The sequence below is a fragment of the Puma concolor genome, chromosome B3 (assembly GCF_028749965.1).
Source record: "Puma concolor isolate L17-30 chromosome B3, mPumCon1.1.hap2, whole genome shotgun sequence".
NCBI lineage: Eukaryota > Metazoa > Chordata > Mammalia > Carnivora > Felidae > Puma > Puma concolor.
In genome coordinates this window covers 52,521,201-52,532,985 of record NC_141672.1, presented here as the reverse complement: position 1 = coordinate 52,532,985, position 11,785 = coordinate 52,521,201, and the positions used below count along the sequence as shown (strand labels likewise).

Sequence of the window (11,785 nt, the reverse complement as noted above, 5' to 3'; positions counted from 1 at the left end):
TCAAGTAAGGAAACATATTTCAGAGAAATGGGAGAATAGACATACAGAATGAACTTTGGATAAACCTGAGATGGGTACCTGTGATGAAATGTAGCCAGACAGAAAAAAAAAATGGCTTTGCCAGGAGATAATATAGAAAATGATAAGGAAAGAAAATGGAGAGAGAAGCTGATTCATTTCTTTGATATTTTTGGAGAGAAGCTAAATTTCAGCAAGTTGTTTTGTTTTCAAAACATCTGCCTGATTTTGTTCTCCTGTGATTCTTACAATCATTTTGGTAGTTAGCAAAGCTTCTCACTTGCGTATATGGAACTGATTATTTGTCACAGTAGGAGTAGGTACATTTAAATTTCTTCTTGGCTCTGGAGAAAAAAATGTGTTGCTTTATGACAGTACAAAGAGGGGTCAAAGAGATCCAGATATTAGAAAGAATCATTTCCAAACACATACTGCTTGCTATTTCTTAAATAGCAGGGTGACATTTATTTTAATGCTATTTAAATGCATCTAGATTCCATTACACTGTTCTGCATGCATGTATTCATGAGAAAGTCTACATTCTGTGCATAATGCATGGAATTTTGAGCTAATCATGTTCCATTTTTACATAGTTATTAAATATAAAAATATGTTTTCATTAATCAGCTGGCATTTAATTAATGTAAAATATCCATTTGATTAAACCTCAATTAGATGCCTATTCAAAACAGTGACATTTCATGTGTTATTGGACAACCTTACTGCCCACACAGATGGCATGCAATAAAAACATTAGCCAAATATTTTACCATGACTGGTTGAACAAACTAAAGCACATCCATCTTAATAAAATACATTATAGACCAGGCCTCTGCAATACAGCCAACAATGAAATTATCACCATAACAGATTGGTGTTCATTCTAACATATGCTGCCAATCGAACATATTTTGCAATTGTGTGTGTAAACAAGCAGTTGCAGATGCGTAATGTTCTGACTTTGATCTTGAGCACATTTACTTAGTATTAAGTAATAAACACCATAACAGATGGGTCATGGAGTTATGAGTTTGAGCATATCTGATGACCACTTGGGTCATCAGAATAGCACCTTATAGCATCAGAGGTATGCTATTAGAATTATTAAAATGAGTTATTAATCATAATGTGGACATTTGTCAATAGAAAGATGATATCTTTACTTTTTTATTAATAGATATTTGGACAAAAATATATCCAAAACAGAACACAATAGTATTTATTAATAATTAGACTAAACATTATTATTAGAATATATCGGGTATTATTCTAAGAGTTTTACCTAGATTATGTAGTTAAATACTTCAGGGGCACCTGGGTGGCTCAGTTGAGCATGGGGCTCTTGGTTTTGGCTCAGGTCAGGATCTCAGGGTTTCATGAGTTCAAACCCCACCTCGGGCTCTGTGTTTCTAGCGGGGAGCCTGCTTGCGATTCTCTCTCCTTCTCTCTCTGCCTCTTCCCTGCTCGTGCTATTTCTCTCTCAAATAAATAAATAAACTTTAAAAATATATAAATCCTTCAAAGATGCTGAAGAAATATTAATGTTGCACCCATATTTTACTAATAGAAAAAAGTAAGTGTAAAGATATGAATTAATCTCCCTCAATGTTCAACTAAAGTTAGTTGATCATGCGACTGGGATTCAAATCCAGTGTTCTGACTTTAAAACCCATAATTTTAAACAATCTGCTATTTTGTCTTCAAATACATTCACTCAAAGCCAGACATCACTATTGTTCACTGAACTTTGGTGCCACTGGGAACTACTTTATAGAATAGACTGTAAGATCATTAAGTAAAGGGATAATTCTTGTTGATTTCTGTAATCCACAAACCTAACATAGCGCTTAAAATAAAAGTAAACATTGAATATGCTTAAATGGTCAAATGATTAAACAAATGATCTATTGATTGCTGAGTAGCTGATATATGTGGTGATGTATACAATGATGTGTGTTTTCTTAGAAATATTGACATTTTTTCTATTACATGTTTTTAAATTAAGATTTTTTTAGAGCACTTTAAGGTTTATAGCAAAATTGAAGAGAAGGCACAGAGATTTCCCATATACACTTTGACCCCACACGTGCATAGCCTTCCCCACTATCACCATCCCCCACCAGACCACATTTGTTACATTGATGAACCTATATTCACATATCATAATCACCCAAAGTCCATAGTTCACATTTATGATTCACTCGTGGTGTTGTAAACATTGATTCTTTAAGACACATTTGTTGATCATATGCTCACACAAATGTGTTGATTAGTTGGGTCGAGACATGATTAGAAGACTTCTGAGAATCACACGTATAAAAATGTATACACCTACACAAATATTCATGTACATATATATGTATAAATATAGATGAAAACATTTGCTTAAAGACATTTTACACATTGTTGCAAACATCAAAAAGCTAAATTATACTGTCTACCTTTTGCAAAGAACTCCTGTTTCTTTGGTGAAAGGAAAAAGTCTGCTTTAGAATATAAATTGAGCCTGAGTGCACTTTGGTGAATGAGTGAAGGCAGTAATTGCTGACTTATCACCCTTTTCATGACAGGAATCTCTTTCAGCCATTAGCTGGCATGACAGTATTTGTTTCTCATTTTTCCTCTAATGATGCAGCTCGATTTACCTTTTTTCGATACTAAGGGTGAGTTGGTTAACATTCATGTAATCATATCATTGTTTTGACAATGAAAAATTACACAGTACACTGGGAGATCATATACTAACACTCCATGCACTGTTTTTAAATACTCAAAATTATCACAAACCTTAAAATGGATTTCCATTTTATTTCCACATTTTTTGAAGTTTATTTATTGCTTTTGAAAGAAAGAAGCGGGGAGGGGCAGGGAGAGAGATAGAAGAAGAGAATCCCAAGCAGGATCTGTGCCATCAGCTCATGTCCTGAAGTGGGGCTCGAACACACAAACCATGAAATCATGACCTGAGCTGAAATTGAGTCAGATGCTTAATTGACTGAGCCACCCAGATGCCCCTCCACAATTTTTTAATTAGTGGAAATATCAGGCACAATGTGTCTGTTTTCAAAGCAATGGCTGTGTAATCCACTGAAACATATTATTCACCATAGCATTTCTCTTACACAATGATTTGGAAAAGTTACATTCCCTGATTCTTTGTTAATCATAGAGTGAGTTGTTAAGTTGAATAGTTCCTTCACAAGGAGAGGCATTTATTTGGTAGGTATTAGTCTTTGATATTCCATTTTCCTCCATTCCTCTCTACTAATTCATTTTCCACATCACCTCTAGATTGACTTGGTTTATTAAATGTCTCATTAGGTAACTCCATCTTTCAAAACACTCATTATTTCATTGCTATCAGAATTATTTATCAAGGAAAGAAATATTCATCAAAGGTGGATTCCCTTTCCCACCATTCTTCTTCCTGACTACTAATCTCTGGCTGCAATGTTCTTCCCTATTTAAGATTTGTGTCTGAGACAAAAAGATCAGTTGAACGGGCCTCACAGTCATGTGTGACTTGGAGGTTAACAGGGGATAAAGTCAGATTTGGAGTAGCATCCCAAAATAAAATCAAGGGTGCATTTCTGTATTTCTGTAACAAAGACACAAGGCTATATTCAAGAGAATATCTGTGTTCAGAATCAGATGACAGTTCAGTTGGAAGAGGGCAAGCAGAGTAAGCAGTGAGTTCTGTGCTTTGGAAATATAAGAACATAGGAACAAGGGCAAGGTGTGAATTCCATTGAACAACTTGAGTCATTCATCCAACAGAGATAAATCATAGGATAGCTTTTAATATGGTGTCCATGCACTGCATTTCAGTATAGACAGGTTAATACAACTATTTAAACTTTGGGTTGGAGTGAGCCATGGAAGGCTATAGCATATTTAAAAATCCTTTAAGAATGGAATGTGAGCTTGCCATGATGCTAGAACTGAACTAATATCTGTGGTAACATGAGGCAAAAACCACCTATATGGGGCACTCTAGATCTTTCTTATTTTTAATATTCATTGTCAGATGAGATTCTCAAAGCAGGGAATTTTAAAATCTGGGTTCAGAAGAAAATAGTGAAATACAAGACTAATGTACTTGAGGGTAACTATGTGTTCTGAAATTGGGATTGTTAGTATAAGATACTTGGACCAAAGTGTCATGGTTCAATTCTGGAATGGGCTCCTTAGCAAATGACTTTTTCACAAAAAGTTCTGGTAGCAGGTTTGGGGTCCAGAAAGGGACTTTTAGAGTTTTATAAACCTAGAGTTGCTGGCTGTCAGAAAGTTTTGCCATCATTTAACAATTTAGGAAAAAGTCAATGACTGTCAGGATCATCATTTCCATACAGGTGTTTTGAAATTTAGGAAGGGATTTTCACAGGAGACTTGATCAACGGGAGGGGTATAATTATCTTGATGGGGGAAGACATAACACTTAAGGACCTTGTTCAAAATCTTAATAGTGTCTTCTGTCTGGATTTTGCTTTGGAAGAAACAAATATTGGAAACAAGTTTTAGAGGGACTTGAAAAAGGCTATTAATTGAGAAAAATGTCCAAGAATACAAGAATACTACAAGAATATTTTTGAAAATTTCTTTGCTCATTTTAAAAAATTTTAAATAGACATATTAATCCTATATTCAATAATTAGTAAATTGATATAATTTCTAATGAATTCCATAAATCCCTTGAAGTTTTCTCCTTAGAAAATGAGATAATCTGTGAGTAGTGGCAGTTTTGTTACTTCTGTTCAACCCTTTAGTTTTTTCATTTAACTTATATTATTACTTGGCTAGGTCCACCAATACAAGTTCAATAGAAACTATGTCAGATACTGACTTTTTTCTGATTTTAAAGAAAAATTTCTAATATTCTTCATTTAGGGTAATAATTATTATAGGTTTTAGTAGCTACTCTTTAGCAAATAAAGAATGTGAACTTCTAATACTATATTTGAAATTTTTCATTTGCTTATTTTCAAGAATGAATTGTAAAATTATCAAATGTCTTTTCTAAATCTATTAAAATAATGGTTTTCCATTTAAGCTTGTCATATTAATTAGTTACAAATCTTTTTAATGGTTTTGTTGTTTTTTGAAAGTAATCATAGACTGGGTGGGCTAATATTTGTTAAAAGTTTTCCATTTATTTTCATTAGGTGAGATTAGTTTATAATTTTGCTTGCTTTTGTAATCAAGATTATTGTAGCCTAGAAATAGCTGAGATAGAGTTTCTGTTTTTCTTTCTTATCTATAAGAGTTTGTATAAGACAAAATTATCTCTCCTTTGATATATTGGCAGAATTCACCTTCAAACACACCTGAGTTTATGTTCTTAACTGTTTTCCAATTCATCAATATCTCTGTAATTATTTATGGTATCTAACTTTTATATTTTCAAAATTACATTTTTCTAGAAATTTTTCTTAGGCTTTAAAATTTCTCAGAGCAAAGATTTTTGTACTATTGTCCTCACTTGGTTTATTTGTGTCTTCAGTCATTCAGCAATGACACAAGATATTGGACAAGTCTTTAAGAAAACAATCTATATATATATATTTTGATCATCTCTATTGTAACATTGTCTTTTATCCATTACTTTCTGCTCCATTGTTTACTTTTTTTTCTACTCACAATGATAATTAACACTTCTTTGAGCATATAATGATTCAATTGTTCTATTTCTTTATATACTGATTATTAGGATTTTTCTTTTCTAATGTAAGAACGGAAGGATATAATTTCTCCTCAAAGTATATCTTACTCAGAATTTGTACTTCTGATGTATAATGTTTTAATTTTTATTCAGCTCAAATATTTAATCTATTAGCTATTTAATCATTATTATTTAAGTTTCTAGACTATGGCTAACTTTTTTTTTTTGCCTTCTAAAACTATTGTTAACTTTTTTTTGCCTTTCAATCATTGATATTTAAATTTAATGTCATTGTAGTCACAGAACAGTGTATGACACATATTTTTTAAAATTTTGTTGAGATTTTTTTATGATTCTTTTTTTTTGGTTGTTTTTTGTAGCTTCAAGGTTTACTTAAATTGCAGTTAGTGAACATACAGTGTAATATCTGTTTCAAGAGTAGAATTTAGTGATTCATCACTTACATACAACATCCAGTGCTCATCATAAGTGCCCTCCCTAATACTCATCACCTAGTTAGCCCATTGCTCTGCCCACCTGTTCCATGTGCTTTTGGACAAATTGACATAATCTAATTTTTGAATGCAAGGCTTTATAAATGCTCATTAAAGGAGTTGTTATTTATTTCATAAATTCAATTTTATAGTTGTTATACTGACCTAATAAATCATGCTTTTTAATCATTTTGTATGTATAACATGATTCAGAATAAGTTTAAATAAATAAGAGAATATGCATATAAGATTCAATGTTGTATATTTTTAAAAAATACATACATATTCAAAGGCTTTAACAGTTAGAGTGGGTATAAATGGGAAGAGTAGGAATTAACAGTGAAAGCATTTTAAGTATAAAAAAATAAGTAAAGTAGGAATGGTACCTCAACCAAACTCTTAAATTACCATAAACTGAGAGGGAAGATTGTCTCTCAGAACTATGTGACTCAAGAGATAGAGAGAGAGAGAGAGAGTGAGTGAGAGAGGGTTATTTTTAGGGAGAATGGTTAAAGCCTGTGACCCTTTAGCAAAGTTAAATGCTTGAGGAAATTCTTAAACATTCTGAGCATTTGTTTCAAAATTTGAAAAGGAAATGAAGTGCCAAACCAAACACAAATGATAACGTAAGAAAATATTTTAGGGGCACCTGGGTGGCTCAGTCGGTTGAGCGTCCAACTTGGGCTCAGGTCATGATCTTGCAGTCTGTGGGTTCAAGCCCCGCGTCCGGCTCTGTGCTGACAGCTCAGAGCCTGGAGCCTGCTTCGGATTCTGTGACTCTCTCTCTCTCTGCCCCTCCCCCACTCATGCTCTGTCTCTCTCTCTCTGTCAAAAATAAATAAACATTAAAAAAAATTAAAAAAAAGAAATATTTTATTCAGATATTAGAAAAAGCAAGTAGCCAAAAATAAAAGGAAAGTAGGAAATTCCTTTGTTTAAAATTTCGGGAAGCAAAGCACACATCACTTCTCCCCACTGAAAGGAAAGGTAATATAGAAAATAACTTTACCCTAAGCTTACTTTCCAGTCTTGTAAATAATTACTTGTGCAGTCAATTATCCATTTATTGATAAATATGTTCATCAACATAAACAAAACATTGAAATTATATAACATTATGCCTACATCTAAGAGGAAGATGGTAGTCCTTACTACCATCAAAATTATTGATTATTTTTGGTATAGTTAAGACTAGCTTTCTCATCATAAAAATAATACATTCTCATTTTATAACAAAAATAACAGACACATGTAGATAACTTGAAACAGTGTAAAAGACTTTTAATTCCCAGGGCAGAGATAGCCACCATTGGTATATGTATAGTTATAGATTATTCTTGTATGTGTATGGAGAGGCAGATCATGTCTTTCCATGTCACTGAAAATTGAAGACCAAAAAAATTTTTATTGGGTACATAGTATCCCACAGTAAGATGATTTATTTAATTCGGTCATTTCTGTTGTTTTTTAAACATCATACGATTAGTGTTACCATCCTACATTTTTTTTTTTTTTTTTGGCGGGGTGGGGGGACTCATTTTCAGAAATGGTATCACTAGAATGAAGGAAATGAATACTCTTAAGGATTTAAAAAAAATTAAATGTTTACTTATTTTTGAGAGAGAGAGAGAGAGAGCGAGCACGAATAGGGGAGGAGCAGAGAGAGAGGGAGACACAGAATCTGAAGCAGGCTCCAGGCTCTGAGCGGTCAGCACAGAGCCCGATTCCCGGCTGGGCTCGGGCTCACAAACCATGAGATCATGACCTGAGGCGAAGCGGGATGCTCAACCAACTGAGCCACCCAGGCGCCCCACTCTTAAGGATTTTTGAAACGATTTGCTACCATTGGACTGAATCTGTGCTCTTATCAACATTGAATTTTTTTTTTTTTTGAAATTGAAACTGTAAGAATTATTTGTAAATACGTGGATAGATGTGGTAGATTTCTTTTTTTAATATTGCACAATTACCTATTTGAATTGAAATTTTTGTTATTGAAATAAATATCTTTATATTGCACTTTAATAAATTATTAATCATAGATGACAAAAAAATAGTTATCCCTCTGAAATATATTTTTCCCTCTGAAATTATTTTACATGTATCTGATCACAAGTGTGTGTGTTTTTTTGAATCTATGAAATAGTTCTTCATATGATTTTTTTCTTTGATAAGTAATTTTCATTTTTTTATGAATGTAAGAATTATTTGTTTCCCTATATGAATAAATTAGAGCCTATTGAATGATGGTTAAAAAAAAGAAATTTATTGTAAGCAAGATAATTGAAAATGCTTTGTATTTTTTAGCATTTGAATTAAGGCAAATCAAATAACATTTCATTTAATTTAAAGAAAAAATCGGTTTTTGTCTATGAATATTATTATAAGATGGGGTAAACTTTAGAATTTTATCCAAATTTCAAAATATTTTTATTAGTATATTATTAGAATTCAAACATAAAAATAACTAAAAATTAGCTTTTAGATATCAAATTTGACAGGTTGTTATTAATCATATTGTCTGTGATATTACATTTGAAATTCATAGAAGATGTCCCATTTAATATGGAAATTAGTAATGTTTCATATTTCTGATTTCAAACCCTTTAATTTTCTGAGGATAGAGATTAAGGGACTTGTTTGAACTACAGGTTGGTGCTTGCTCTGTTTAATCTTGGAACAATTTTATCTTCATGATATTACTGAATAATTTTATTAATCTTCATATTCTCTATTCCTTGGGGCAATCATCACTTCTGAATCACCCCAGGTAAATGAAGTGAAGTGACATACCTCCCGTTATATTTCATCACAGCACGTGTTTTTGTTTCTTTGTTTATCTTTTTTTTTTTTTTAATTTTTTTTTCAACGTTTATTTATTTTTGGGACAGAGAGAGACAGAGCATGAACGGGGGAGGGCCAGAGAGAGAGGGAGACACAGAATCGGAAATAGGCTCCAGGCTCTGAGCCATCAGCCCAGAGCCCGACGCTGGGCTCGAACTCGCGGACCGTGAGATCGTGACCTGAGCTGAAGTCGGACGCTTAACCGACTGCGCCACCCAGGCGCCCCACTTTGTTTATCTTTAAAAAAAAATTTTTTTAATGTTTATTAGAGAGAGAGAGGGCATGCGTGGAAATGAGTGGGGAAGGGGCAGAGAGAAAGGGAGACAAATCCAAAGCAGGCTCCAGACTCTGAGCTGTCAGCACAGAGCCTGACGTGGAGCTTGAACTCATAAACCACGAGATCATGACTTGAGTGAAAGTCAGATGCTCAAAGGGTGCCTGAGCCACCCAGGCACCCCCTCTTTGTTTATCTTTTGTAAGAACTATCACTATTGTAATCACTGCTTTCTTTCTATTTTTTACTTTTTTATAATTATAGAGACAGAATGAGAGAAAGTACACAAGCAGGGGAGAGGGGCAGAGGGAGAATCTTAGGCAGGCTTCATGCCCATGACCCATGACCCATGACCCTGGGATCATGACCTTAACCAGAATCAAGAGTCAAATAAAACCTCATCTGATTGAGCTACCCAGGCACCTTGTATCTTTAAAAAAGTTAAACAAAGAGGAGCACCTGGGTAGCTCAGTCGGTTAAGCAGCCGACTTCGGCTCAGGTCGTGATCTCGCGGTCCGTGAGTTCGAGCCCCGCGTCGGGCTCTGTGCTGACGGCTCAGAGCCTGGAGCCTATTTCCGATTCTGTGTCTCCCTCTCTCTGACCCTCCCCTGTTCATGCTCTGTCTCTCCCTGTCTCAAAAATAAATAAAACGTTAAAAAATTTAAAAAAAAAAGTTAAAGAAACAAACAAAAATAGGTGAAAAAAGCACTAAATTCTCTGAAGCCGAAGACATATCTATTTTATTCACTCTAGAATTCAGTATGAACAACATACTCCTGTTGTTTAGACTTAGAAACAGTTAGGAAATCTTGACTTCTCGTTGGATATGGAGAAAGGAAAAGGCAAAAAGCAGAATTCCACAAAGAAGTCAGGGAAGATTATCTGGCTTGCAAATTGCAACCTGTATCATGAGAATCCGGAGAGACACAGCAGGCTTCTGGCGACCCAAAGTTACAGCGAACATCAGTGAACAGGAGCTAATGAAAAAGATCTATGAAAGAAGACAAAGTTTCCTGTCCAGAAAAGGTGACACAAGTCACTGGAAGAGTTTAAGACTTAGGAAGAAAGTCCCAATTATCTTCTAAAAATGCCACCAGCCAACCTGCTCCACCAAGACATCCTGCGGGCCTGGTGCCAGCAACTAAAGCTGAGCACCAAAAGCCGGAAATTAGACACATATAAATGACTCTGTGAATATGCTTACTTACCCTGATCATAGGAAGAACATTCCTGTCACCGCAAAGGAGGCCAAGATTCTCACACCGTCACAAAGAAGATCAAAGATGGACAAGGGAGAAACATCTCTGGAAAGGTCTAAAAAAAGACATTTTCTGATGGAACCTACTTTTCTCAAGTGGCTGCTCCCCCTGAGGGTGGGATGCCTGCCTTGTTGGGTCTGATGCTCTCCTGGAGAGAGCCAACGCCATTGTTGTGACAACTTCAGCCCCAGAAGCTGTGTTTGCCTCCCGGTCCAGGATGGCAGCCAGGGCTGGGAAGATGGAGACAGTGGAATCGCCACGGGAGGCCTGTGGTGTTTAGTGGTGTCTAATCCATGGGGGAAGTCTGCCTATGGACACAGAGGGATGGGTTCGCCTTCAATTTCACGCAGGACAAGCCTGGATGCCTAAAACGCAGGGATGAATGTGTGCACTCTTCTTGCTACCTGCTTGTGGTTTTCCACCCCCACACCTGGAGGCCAACAGGCTGTGCCCAGATGTGTTCGGAGGAATAAGATTTTAATGAAAAGCCTCCAATGAGATTACGATCCCAGGAAAAGGGGTCTAGTTGTGATTATAATTAATGGTAGAAAGGGAACTACAATCAACTCCTTGGTGCCACTGACAGCTGGAAGGAATGCAGGCGCTCCACACCCTCCATTCTTCCTGCTTACAGGGCACACAGGCTGGTGGGTTGTGGATGTTACCCTCAGACCCCCAACAAGGCCCGTGGCTTTGTGGGTTGGGATACAGAGGCTCTTGTGTTTTAAACTGGAAAAGCATTTCAGAAATTACCATTCATTCTAGTTAGTAAGATGAAAAAGTCATTCATACTACCAAATGTTTACTTTTCTGAAATAGAAGTGAACTTAAACAGTTCTTTTCTTCTTTCTTTCTTTTTCTTTCTTTCTTTCTTTCTTTCTTTCTTTCTTTCTTTCTTTCTTTCTCTCTCTCTCTCTCTCTTCCTTCCTTCCTTCCTTCCTTCCTTCCTTCCTTCCTTCCTTCCTTCTTCCTTCCTTCCTTCCTTCCTTCCTTCCTTCCTTCCTTCCTTCCTTCCTTCTTCCTTCCTTCCTTCCTTCTTCCTTCCTTCCTTCCTTCCTTCCTTCCTTCCTTCCTTCCTTCCTTTCTTTTTCTTAAGTTTATTTTGAGAGAGAGAGAGACAGTGCAAGGTGGAGAGGGGCAGAGAGAGGGAGAGAATCCCCAGCTGTCAGCCCAGAGCTGGATGTAGGATTTGAACTCACAGAATAATGATATTATGACCGGAGCAGACCTCAGGAGT

General features: G+C 35.5%; 1 pseudogene; it reads left to right on the top strand.

Annotated features, from left to right (window-relative positions):
• Positions 1–10,115: 10,115 nt before the first annotated feature.
• Positions 10,116–11,046, top strand: LOC112856407 (developmental pluripotency-associated protein 4 pseudogene; annotated as a pseudogene).
• The last annotated feature ends 739 nt before the right edge of the window (positions 11,047–11,785 follow it).